The 11,545-nt window shown below is 47.5% G+C and overlaps 1 long non-coding RNA gene across 1 annotated transcript; it reads left to right on the forward strand.

Annotated features, from left to right (window-relative positions):
* The first annotated feature begins 4,958 nt into the window (after nt 1–4,958).
* On the forward strand, nt 4,959–8,747 carry LOC128582410 (uncharacterized). The gene is made up of 3 exons (XR_008379043.1): nt 4,959–6,201; nt 6,735–7,375; nt 8,686–8,747. It is a non-coding gene; the product is annotated as an uncharacterized LOC128582410 (long non-coding RNA).
* The last annotated feature ends 2,798 nt before the right edge of the window (nt 8,748–11,545 follow it).

An 11,545-nucleotide genomic window follows, 5' to 3' on the forward strand; every position in this document is an offset into this window, starting at 1 on the left:
CTGCTGTGATGTTTGACAAGGGAATCTTCATTCATTTTCTCCTCTGATTGGACTTTCTCCCACATGAGCAGCAGCAGGCACCAAAGGTTTAAGAAAAATTTAAAGACATCATTTCATCTGTCACTTAACATTGTTGTGAACAAGCTGGGAACTAGCCTGTATTATGCATTTTTTCAATGAAAGGAATAACCTGAGATCTCTCCAGACTGGGGATGATTCGGGGGAAGGAAAACCCGGGCAGGCAACTCATGCATGGTGTCCTGTCTGCCTCAGAGGCCCTGGTCTTCCCTCACTTGTACAAACTAGCCTGTCCCTACCAGGCTGGGCTCCCCTATGCCTCATTCCCAAGACATACGCTCCTTGGGGGTAGGACCACACCTCATTCTATCTCTTTTTTTGTAATTAAACCTTTATTTTTGTAGTTGCACAAAATAGTCCAGAGAGATCCATGTACGCTTTAACTCAGTTTCCATCAATGGTAACATCTTGCAATACTTTTAAATGTTGGTGAATAAACATTTAAATGCCGCATATGTAAACACCCAAATTTAATATACATCCAGCCACTTTTCTGCTTTTAGGCTGCTAATTGTGTTTTATTGTTCCAAATGCTCCTTGAGTATCACCAGCAGGAAACTGGCATTGACACAGTGAGGACAGAGTGTTTCCATCTCCTTCAGGACACCATATCCTTGGTAGGGCCCTTGGATAGCCACACCCACTTTCTCTCGTTAATTCCCAGCTCCTGCCAATCTATTCTTCATTTCTATATAGCCAGTCCCTCCCTGGGTTACAAACAAGACGGGTTCTGGCTTGGCGCCTGTGGCTCAAGCGGCTAAGGCACGGGCCACATACACCTGAGCTGGTGGGTTCAAATCCAGCCCAGGGCCGCCAAACAACAAGGACGGCTGCAACCAAAAAATAGCCAGGTGTTGTGGCGGGCACCCTGTAGTCTCAGCTACTTGGGAGGTGGAGGCAGGAGAATCACTTGAGCCTAGGAGTTGGAGGTTGCTGTGAGCTGTGATGCCACAGCACTCTACCCAGGGTGACAGCTTGAGGCTCTGTCTCAAAAAAAAAAACAAACAAGATGGGTTCTGTAGGTTTGTTCTTAAGTTGAATTTGTATATAAGTTGGAACAGGTACGTTTACCTGTAATAGCCTCCATTCATAAGTGCGAGTTGTACATCAGTTAGATGTTTGGAACTCGGGGACTGCCTGTAATTTTACCCTTTTCTTTTGACAGAGTCTTTCTCTGTCACCTGGGCTAGAGTGCCAGGGCCTCAGCCTGGCTCACAGCAACCTCAGACTCCCAGGTTCAAGTGATCCTCCTGATTCAGCCTCCTGAGCAGCTGGGACTGCAGGCATCTGCCACAATGCCTGGCTAGTTTTTCCATTTTTGGTAGAGATGGAGTCCTGCTCTTCATCACACTAGTCTTGAACTCCTGAGTTCAAGTGATTCTCCCACCCTGGCCTCCTGGAGTGCTAGAATAACAGGCGTGTGCCACCACACCTAACCTAGTTTGGCCCTTTTAAGAAAGTTACATAAATGGAAGAATACATTATGGAGCTTTGGGGAATTGCCTTTTTTATACGGGGCATAATTCTCCCAAGAGTCATGCAGGTTATTGTGTGCATCAATAGCTTTTGTTCTTTTTTATTACCAAGTAGAATTCCATGGTGTGAGTGTGCTACAGTTTGCTCTCGCATTCACCTGCTGAAGAGTTCGTTCATTTTTTCACGGCCAGGGCCTTGTAGGCAACACTGTGCTTGCACGCAGAGTGTGCCCTGAAGAGCACCATTAGTTGTGGTGAAGGTGTAGGTGATAAGGTCAACCTTTTGGTAGGTCCTAGAATTTGACTCCTAGCTCCAGAACTTACTATCCACATGAGGCTGAGCAAATTACTTAACCTCTGTCAGCTTCAGTTTTCCCATTGGAAAGTTGGAACAGCAGGAGTGCCCGTCTCATAGTCATGAAGATTAAATTAAATTCATACATGTTGTATGTGTAGCCCCAAACCTGACTTATAATAAGGCCTCAATTGAGAATTAATTAGATATAATAATTATAATTAATGATAAACATTCACGGAACTGAATTAAAAAACCTAGAATGAAAAAATTCAAATTTGAGGCTGGTTACCGTGGCTCATGCCTGTAATCCTAGCACTCTGGGAAGCCAAGGCAGGTATATCTCCTGAGCGCAGGAGTTTGAGACTAGCCTGAGCAAGTGTGAGATCCTGTCTCTAAAAATAGCTGGGTGCTGTGGAGGGCGCCTGTAGGCCTAGCTACTTGGGAGGGCTGAAGCAAGAAGATCTCTTGAGCCCAAGAGTTTGAGACTGCTGCCAGCTATGATGCCACACCACTCTACTGAAGGCAACAGAGTGAAACTCTGTTTCAAAAAAAAAATTCAAATTTGCAAAATGTTCAAATCAGGGGATGGTGGCACGTTATAAAATTGTTCCTTTTTTCCTAGAGCCTTTCCACAATTTCTCTCTAAATAACAAGCTTCCCCAGAAGCTCTTTCTTTGAAATAGAAATATTTGCAAACAATGGAGTAGAACCCACTGGTGATGTGATGCTGTGTCCATTCAAGTGCTGTCTGCGGCACTGCTCTGGGATTCGAGCCTCTCAGATGATATTCACTGAGGTCTTGCTATGAGTATAGCAGGCCCTGGTGTAGGTACCAGGTATGCAGCAGAGCAGCAGACAGACCTTGTGGCAGGTAATAACGAAAAGAGGAAGTCTTCTCTACCTTACCTCTCATTAAAAGGTGGTGGAAATGACTCATATAGAAAGGTGGAAGTGTGGCTGGCCCAGTGGCTCACACCTGTAATCCTAGCACTCTGGGAGGCTGAGGCGGTGGGTAGATTGTTTGAGCTCAAAAGTTGAGCTCAAAACCAGCCTGAGCAAGTAAAAATAGAAAAATTAGCCAGGCATTGTGGCAGGCACCGGTAGTCCCAGTTACTCAGGCGGCTGAGGCAGGAGGATTGCTTGCTCTCAAGAGTTTGAGGTTACAAGCAGCTATGGTGATGCCACTGCACTCTACTCTGGTACAGAGACTCTGTGTCCAAAAATAAAAAGGAAAGCTGGAAGGCTGTAGATGTTGGAGAGCCTTATGGTGAGTAGCCTTGGGGGAATGTGGACATGCCTTCTTCTTTAAAGAAACAGATTTGGTTTTTATCTTCCTGGCTTGACCAGGTGTGAGTTTACTTGCAGGGACTTGACAAACCATCTGGTCCTCTCTGGACCCCTACTCACATACTCCTTGAATCCCCTTGGTGTGCTGACTCAAGTCCGGGACATGCTGCCCATGTCATAAAGGGTATCTGGGCCCTACAGGAAGTGATAACTTGCAGGAGCCAGCACTGCTCTCAGCATCCCCTCAGGGCCTGCCTGTACTCGAGCCCAGTGACTGGTGGGGGAGCCACAGTCCGGCTGCAAAGCCACAGTTTCCTTTGGGAGATGCTAACTGGCCCATGACCTTGGCCTCATTAGCTTGGCACTCTCCACCTGAGCTACCTGGATTGGGGCCAGCCAGGAAAATTAGCTTAGGCCCACAGGCCCTGGGAGAGGTGTCAGGCAAAAATAGATCAGAAAGAGCCAGAGAATCCTTGTGTAGGAGGGCCCATGGAGGTCACTCGCTCCTGCATCGTCCTAGCTGTACAGATGGAGGCCCAGGCCAGGGAGGGGAAGGGGCCTGGTCAAGGTCATGCTGCAGTTTGCGCAGAACTGGGATATGAATGAGGGTCCTGCAACTCCCAAGGCCACATTCTTTCCTCACCTGTGCCCCCACTGGCCTGTGGTCAGAGATTGATGGAAGCAACCAAGGGACAATCAGAATCACAGACAATAGAACAATTAATCACAAGCCACTCGTTTCTGTTTTTTTTAAACTATATAAAGAAGTAAAAAAATGCTCTTGAACAAGGAAGCTGCTGTGAATTTCTAAATAGGTAAAAATAATAAATTGAGAGATAGCGTCATGTAGCTAAACGTGGGGACTCTGGACCTCCCCTGCCTGAGTTTGAATCCCAGTCCACACCTGTGGTGTGTCTGTAAGCAAGTTCCTTCACCTCTCTGTGCTGCTTTTGTCACCTATAAAATGGGGATGGCTGTGCAGCTACCACATAATTGTGGCAAGGGAGCAGAGCTCAATCCTGAAAGCACTAGGACCAGGGCTCAAGCAATCCCTCTGCCTCAGCCTCCTGAGCAGCTGGGATTATAGGTAAGCCACGTGCTTCTCCCATAGATAATTGCTTATCAGCTATCTATTGCTGCCACTCGAAACCACTATTTACATTTCCCCAGGATTTTATGATAGGGACTCCAGCCGGCCTCAGCTGGGGGCGCTCCTGCAGCTGCAGTCAGTTGGGGGGCTGAGCGGGCTGGACAGTTGAAGAAGGTGTTGCTCTGAGCATCTGAGGCATTGGTGCTATATCTTTGGTGGAGGGGGTGGGGGGGGCTTGAATCTTCTCTGTATGGCCTCTCTTCCCATGTGGTATCTTGTCTTTAGTGTGTCTCTTTTCATTCTCCATGAGGCCTCTCCCTTCATCAGGATGGCCTGGACTGACTTAGTGCAGGGCAGCTGGGTCCCAAGAGGGCAGAAGCAGAAACCATCTGGTCTCTTAAGAGTTAGGCCTAGAACTGGCCCAGTAATACTTTTGCTCCAATTGGTCAAATTATGTCACATGACCAGCCTTGATTCAAAGGCTGCGAGGGAGATTCTGCCATCCAAGGGTGGAGCAGGAAGGGGAGGAGGTGCTGGTGGGCCTCCCTGGAGACCACCTCTCCTCCCCTCCCTCAGGAAGCAGAGGCGCTGAGGGCAGCAGAACGCTAACCCAAAGAATCACTGCGGCTTTCTTCCTACGTATATGAAGCCAGGATGTTCCTGGGGCCTCGCTACGTAAAGTTTCGTTATTCTTCATCTTACAAGTAAGCACAAAATACCTGCATAGACATTGAGTATTTGTGGAGGACACATGAAAATGATAAGTCACTGCCTCTGGGAAGGGAAACAGGGGGCCAGGAAGAAAGGCTGGGAGATCTTTCATTTTTCATTTTATACACTTTTGGATTTTGTAGTGTGTACTTTTATTACTTGGTCCAAAAATTACTTTTTTGAATTGACCAACCAAGGTCATCAGTACCAAGAGGTAAAGACAGGACTCAAACCCAGATCTGCAAGCGCAGCACCTGAGCCCTGTTCCTGACCTCAAGAGAGGTTATGTAAATCGACAGTTTTAACCCAAATCAATCCACTTGGGCACAGCTGAGACATAAAAGAGGCAGCTGAAATCCCAGGGAAGACACAGATGCCTGTCTCTGCAGCATAGAAATGACATTCTCAGCAGCCCACTGGGCTTTGAGCTGCTTTCGAAAGGCGGCAGAATCTATAAGGTCGGAGCATGGTGAGACTCTGCAGAGACTCCCTGAGTCAAAATGATCTGGGTCCCAGTAAGGTCCAACTGTGACCTTGTTGAGGTCACTCAGCCTCTCTGACCTTGATTTCTTCACTGGGGAAATGAAGACGGTAATATTCCCTTTCCATGGGTTGGCGTTGCTATGAATCTACCAGAGCCCCTAAAAGTGAAGTGTCAGTCCCGGGAAGCCCTTTGGACCTCCAGCCAGCTTGCTGAGGGACTGTGGCAGGTGGCTGGCCCTCTCTGTCCTATGCTAGAAGACAATGGTGAGATGGGGCTGTGTGGACTGTCATACATGGTAGAGTGCTGACCCTGGGAAGACTTTCCCCTCTCCTGGGCGGGCAGGTGCTCTGTGGGGTTCCCCCCCAATCCTGGCATTTTAGGACTCAGGCACACTTCTGAGCTGAGCATTCACGTTTCAGCTTTTTTTTTTTTGAGACAAAGTCTTACTATGTCACCCTCGGTAGAGTGCTATGGCGTTACAGCTCACAGCAACCTCAAACTCTTGGCTCAAGAGATTCTCTTACCTCAGTCTCTCAAGTAGCTAGGACTACAGGTGCCCGTCACAACACCTGGCTGTTTTTTTGTTATTGTTGTCAGGCCCTGGCTGTGTTCAAACCCACTAGCCCCGGTGCATGTGGCTGGAGCCCTAAACCCTGAGCTATGGGTGCTGAGCCAGAGCTTCTTTTTTATAAGTTGCCCTCAACAGCATGCAGAGCAAGTGGACAGTTGATGGCCTTGGCTTGCTGACTCCTGAGGAAGACCCGAGGATGACTCCAGGGTGCGTGGCATAGCCATCTCTCCAGCCCTGCCTCTGGCCCCTCTGCCCTCCCCACTGGAGTCTGCAGTCAGCCTCCTTTGGGTCTGTTTCAGGAATGTTGGTAACTGGAGATTTTTAACAGTGAATCTGGCCCCCAACCTCCCCCTCCCTCCCAGCAGAAAAATTCCAGACCAAAGCAATTTCCCAGCCCAGCAGGAAGCTGCCTGCCTGGGCAGAGGTAGGAGGGTGGTTTAGAGCCAGAAAAGGTTCCCCGGGCTGGCTCACCAGCACACTGTAGGCCCCAACACGATCGCCCTCCCTCTCCTCCAGTCCAAATCTCTTTTCTCTGGCCCCCAGCCACTAGAGGAAGGGAGGGAAAGAGGCCTTCTGTTCAGTTATCCCTCCCCCACTCCCCTCTGGGCTCTCAGCTTTCCTCTCTGCCCTGCCCCCAGGCCTATCCCAAGCTGGTGCTCTCAGTACTGACAGCAATGGTGGCAACTGGTCCGTAAACAGCTACCCTGTCCCCACTGTGCCCCCTCTCTTCTCATGAACAGGAGTCCCCATTGGACAATAAGGGAGATTGAAAGAAGTCAAATCTTTTGTCCTGGGCCATGCAGTGAGGAAGTGTCCAGCTGTGATTCTGTGGCATAACACCCGCACTGTATCCTTGTGCCCCGAGGGGACTCTGTGGATCCCTTCTTGGTGTGAGAGGCCTGTGTGACTCAAAGGATGAAGAGCAGGAATGTTCTTTAGTGCCTCTCCAGGGCCAGCAAGGACTGGACACTCAAAAACATTGGCAGAAGGAACCTTCTGGCATGGCGTAGTCAGAAGGGACTTGAGGCAGGGAACACAGTAGCTGAGGTGGCTGTGTGGCCTCCTGGGGACTGGCCCTTCCTGCGGCATCTTTTACAGGGTCCTTGCTCCATACCCAAGAGGGGTATAAAAGGCTGTGGTGCAATCCAGGCATTGGCTTTCTGGCTTCAGCAGGCATCTCTGTGAAAATACAGGCCCTCTGCGTTGTGTTCCAAGAGTCAGGGCATCAGGCGGGCCCTTGCCTCGGTCTTCATCCTCCAGTCCCCCTTGACCCTCACCCACGCACCCCCAAACACCAGGTAATTGAAAGAAGATGTGGATTACAGAGCAGCTCAGAACTATCTGATGAGGTGGAGTGGAAATCCCTCCTGCCTCATGGAAGGTAAGTTCTGCATGCCGCCGGCCCTGCCCTCCTGTTCCTCCCTCCTCACCCTCCTCTCCCACCCACTCATCCTATTACAAATCTGGGTCATTTGGAGGGGGGTGGATCCTGCATGGGCAGAGCAATTGGACTTGTGTGGGTGGAGAGGAACTCCTTCCCCTGTTAAACCCTACCCCCAAATACTATTGATCTTTTTTTCCAGAAGACAAACAATGGGTATTTCATAGGTCATTTTTTGTGACTGCAGTTAACAAACATTGCTTAAACAGTGACTGGCATTTTGTACCTCCACTCAGCACCTTCTGTGCTGGTTATTTGGGCCTGGAGTCAGGGAGCTGTAGTGTTCAAGTGCCTGCTCTGCCACTCCTTGGCTGTGTGACCTTGAGCAAGTCACTTAACCTCTGAGCACCGACTTCTCTCTTTTTTTTTTTTTGTAAATTTTTGAGCACCGACTTCTCATCTGTGAAATATAAAAAGCCCTGATTCCCGTTAGTCTTCTTCCCTTAGTGAATAACAAATATTTCACAATATTTGTTAACTGCAGTCACAAAAAATGACCTATGAAATACCCATTGTTTGTCTTCTGGAAAAAAAAATCAATAGTATTTGGGGGTAGGGTTTAACAGGGGAAGGAGTTCCTCCCCACCCACTGTTATCAGGGCCAATGGAAATGTCAAATGAGCACGAGGCATGTCTTGTAAACTCCACAACTATATACATGTCACTTGGTTGTATAGGGTTCTCTTGTCTCCTATTAGCTCCAATTCCAGTCCCCTAATTCTGCTCTGTTATGCTTCCCACTGTCTTCTGAATATGTCCTACTTATTTTCTAATCACTGGTCATTTGAGTGAAATATAGTGATGTCTCTGAAAGACAGTGCATAGCCTTGTCTTTATTTGACCTAACTCAGAGCGCAGTCAGTGATCAAACCCCTGTGCCTGGGAGATTGTTGTTGAAATAATCATTAGCAACTTCTTAACAGCACAACTGCCCAGGTGGCAATCTAGAGACTGGGGGAAAAAAGGAAAATTTGGAGGGTGAGATATTCACAGGGGGCTTTGAAAAGCTCTGACATGGCCAGCGTGGTTGCTCATGCCTGTAATCCTAGCACTTTGGGACACCAAGGCAGGTGGATTGCTTGAGCTCAGGAGTTTGTGACCATCCTGAGCAATAGAAAAACTAGCTAGGTGTTTGGACATTTGGAACTGAATAGAAAACCATGAGATGAAACTAACATCTTACAGCCACCTGATCTTTTCTTTCTTTCTTTTTTTTTTTTTTTTTTGTGATCTTGGATAAACCAAACAAGAACATACGCTGGGGAAAAGAACCCCTGTTCAATAAATGGTGCTGGGGGAACTGAATAACCACATGTAAAAGACTGAAACTGGACCCATGCCTCTCACCACTTACAGAAATTGATTCAAGATGGATAAAAGATTTAAATCTAAGGCATGAAACAATAAAAACTCTAGGGGAAACATTTGAAGATATCACTCTGGGGAAAGAATTTATGAAGAAGACTTCTGTGGGCTGCTGCAGTGGCTTGCGCCTGTAATCCTACCTTGGCCTCAAGGTGGATTGCCTGAGCTCATGGGTTCGAGACCAGCCTGAGCCAGATTGAGGCCTCATCTTTAAAAATAGCCTGGTGTTGGGCGGCGCCTGTGGCTCAGTCGGTAAGGCGCTGGCCCCATATAACCGAGGGTGGCGGGTTCAAACCCGGCCCCAGCTGAACTGCAACCAAAAATAAGCCGGGTGTTGTGGCGGGCACCTGTAGTCCCAGCTACTCAGGAGGCTGAGGCAGGAGAATCGCTTAAGCCCAGGAGTTGGAAGTTGCTGTGAGCTGTGTGATGCCATGGCACTCTACCGAGGGCCATAAAGTGAGACTCTGTCTCTACAAAAAAAAAAAAAAAAAATAGCTTGGTGTTGTGGTGGGCAGTTGTAGTCCCAGCTACTCAGGAGGCTGAAGCAAGAGAATCTCTTGAGCCCAAGAGTTTGAGGTTGCTGTGAGCTATGACACCATGGCACTCTACTGAGGGCAACAAAGTAAGACTCTGTCTCAAAAAAAAAAAAAAAGACTTCTGTGGCAGTTGCAACAATAACAGAAACAAATGGGACTTAAACTGAAAAGCTTCTGTACAGCTAAGGAAACAACAACCAAAACAAATAGACAACCTTCAGAATGGGAAAAGATATTTGCATATTATGAATTGGACAAAAACTTGATAACTAGGATCTATAGAGAACTCAAATTTGGGCGGCTCCTGTGGCTCAGCGGGTAGGGCGCCGGTCCCATATGCCGAAGGTGGCGGGTTCAAACCCAGCCCCGGCCAAAAAAAAAAAAAGAGAACTCAAATTAATGAACAACAAAAAAAAAAAGACCCAACAATTCCATATATCACTGGGCAAGAGACTTGAATAAAACCTTCTCTGAAGAAGACAAATGGCTAACATCTGAAAAAATGTTCATCGTCCCTAATCATCAGAGAAGTGCAAATCAAAACTACCCTGAGATAGAGCAACGCCTGTGGCTCAGTGGGTAGGGTGCCGGCCCCATATATTGAGGGTGGCGGGTTCAAACCCAGCCCTAGCTATACTGCAACAATAACAACAACAAAAAACAACCCTGAGGTATCACCTAACCCCAGCGAAATGGCCCACATCACAAAGTCTCAAAGCCGCAGATGCTGGTATGTGTGGGGAGAGAAGGGAACACTTTTACATTGCTGGTGGGACTGCAAACTAAAACAGCCTTTTTGGAAAGAAGTATGGAGAATCCTCAAAGAACTCAAATTAGACCTCCCATCTGATCCTGCAATCCCATTACTAGGCATCAATCCAGAAGAAAAAAAAAATCCTTTTATCACAAGGATATTTGTACTAGACTGTTTATCACCAACCCAGAAATGGATTAACAAGCTGTGGTATATGTACCATGGAATACATTCAGCCACTAACAAAGATGGAGACTTTACATCTTTTGTATTAACCTGGAGGGAGGTGGAACGCATTCTTCTTAGCAAAGCATGGCAAGAATGGAGAAGCAAGAATCCAACGTCCTCAATTCTAATATGAATGCAACAGATGAGCTAAATACGAGGGGGGCGGTAGGGGAATGAGCAGGAGTGGAGAGGGGAAGAAGGAGAGGTATGGGGGGTCACATAACCGTAAGAGGGACTTTGTCTAACAAATGCAATCAGTGTAGCCTAATTCTTTGTACCCTCAATGACTCCCAAACAAAAAAATTTAAAGATAGCCGGGCGCTGTGGCGGCCGCCTGTAGTCCCAACTACTCGGGAGGCTGAGGCAAGAGAATCGCCTAAGCCCAGGATTTGGAGGTTGCTGTGAGGTGTGACGCCACAGCACTTTACCGAGGGCGATAAAGTGAGACTCTGTCTCTACAAAAAAAAAAAAAAATTAAAGAAAGACATTCTCAAATAAGCAAAACCAGAGAATTCATTACCAGCAAGACTGCCTTATAAGATATACTAACGGGAGGGTGGTCACAGTGGCTCGCACCTGTAATCCTAGTATTCTGAAAGGCTGAGGCAGGTAGATTCTCTCTACTAAAAACGGGGTGTCTGTAGTCCCAGCTACTCGGGAGGCTGAGGCAAGAGGATTGCTTAAACCCAAGATTTTGAGGTTGCTGTGAGCTATGATGTCATAGCACTCTACCCAGGGTGACGAAGTGAGACTTTGTATCAAAAAAAAAAAAAGTTTAAAAAAATTACACACATAGGCCAAGCGCGATGACTCATGCCTGTAATCCTAGTACTTAGGGAGGCTGAGGCGGGTGGATTGCTTGCCCAGGAGTTTGAGACCAGCCTGAGCAAGAGTGAGACCTCATCTGTACTAAAAATAGAAAAACTAGCTGAGGGTTTTGGTGAGCGTCTGCAGTCCCAGCTACTCAGAAAGCTGAGGCAGAAGGATCAATTGAGCCCCTGATTTTGAGGTTGCTGTGAGCTGTGATGCCACAGTGCTCAACAACAGGGTGACAGAGTGAGACTCTGTTTCAAAAAAAAAAACTATACACATACACAAAGAAACAAAGTACTGATACAGGCTACCACCTGGAGGGATCTTTTTTTTTTTTTTATTTCATTTGGCTTTATTGGATTCTAGGGAAAGACATCAATTTGAGACAGAGTCTCACTTTGTCGCCCTTGGTAG

Source organism: Nycticebus coucang, chromosome 3, assembly GCF_027406575.1.
Source record: "Nycticebus coucang isolate mNycCou1 chromosome 3, mNycCou1.pri, whole genome shotgun sequence".
NCBI classification, from domain to species: domain Eukaryota; kingdom Metazoa; phylum Chordata; class Mammalia; order Primates; family Lorisidae; genus Nycticebus; species Nycticebus coucang.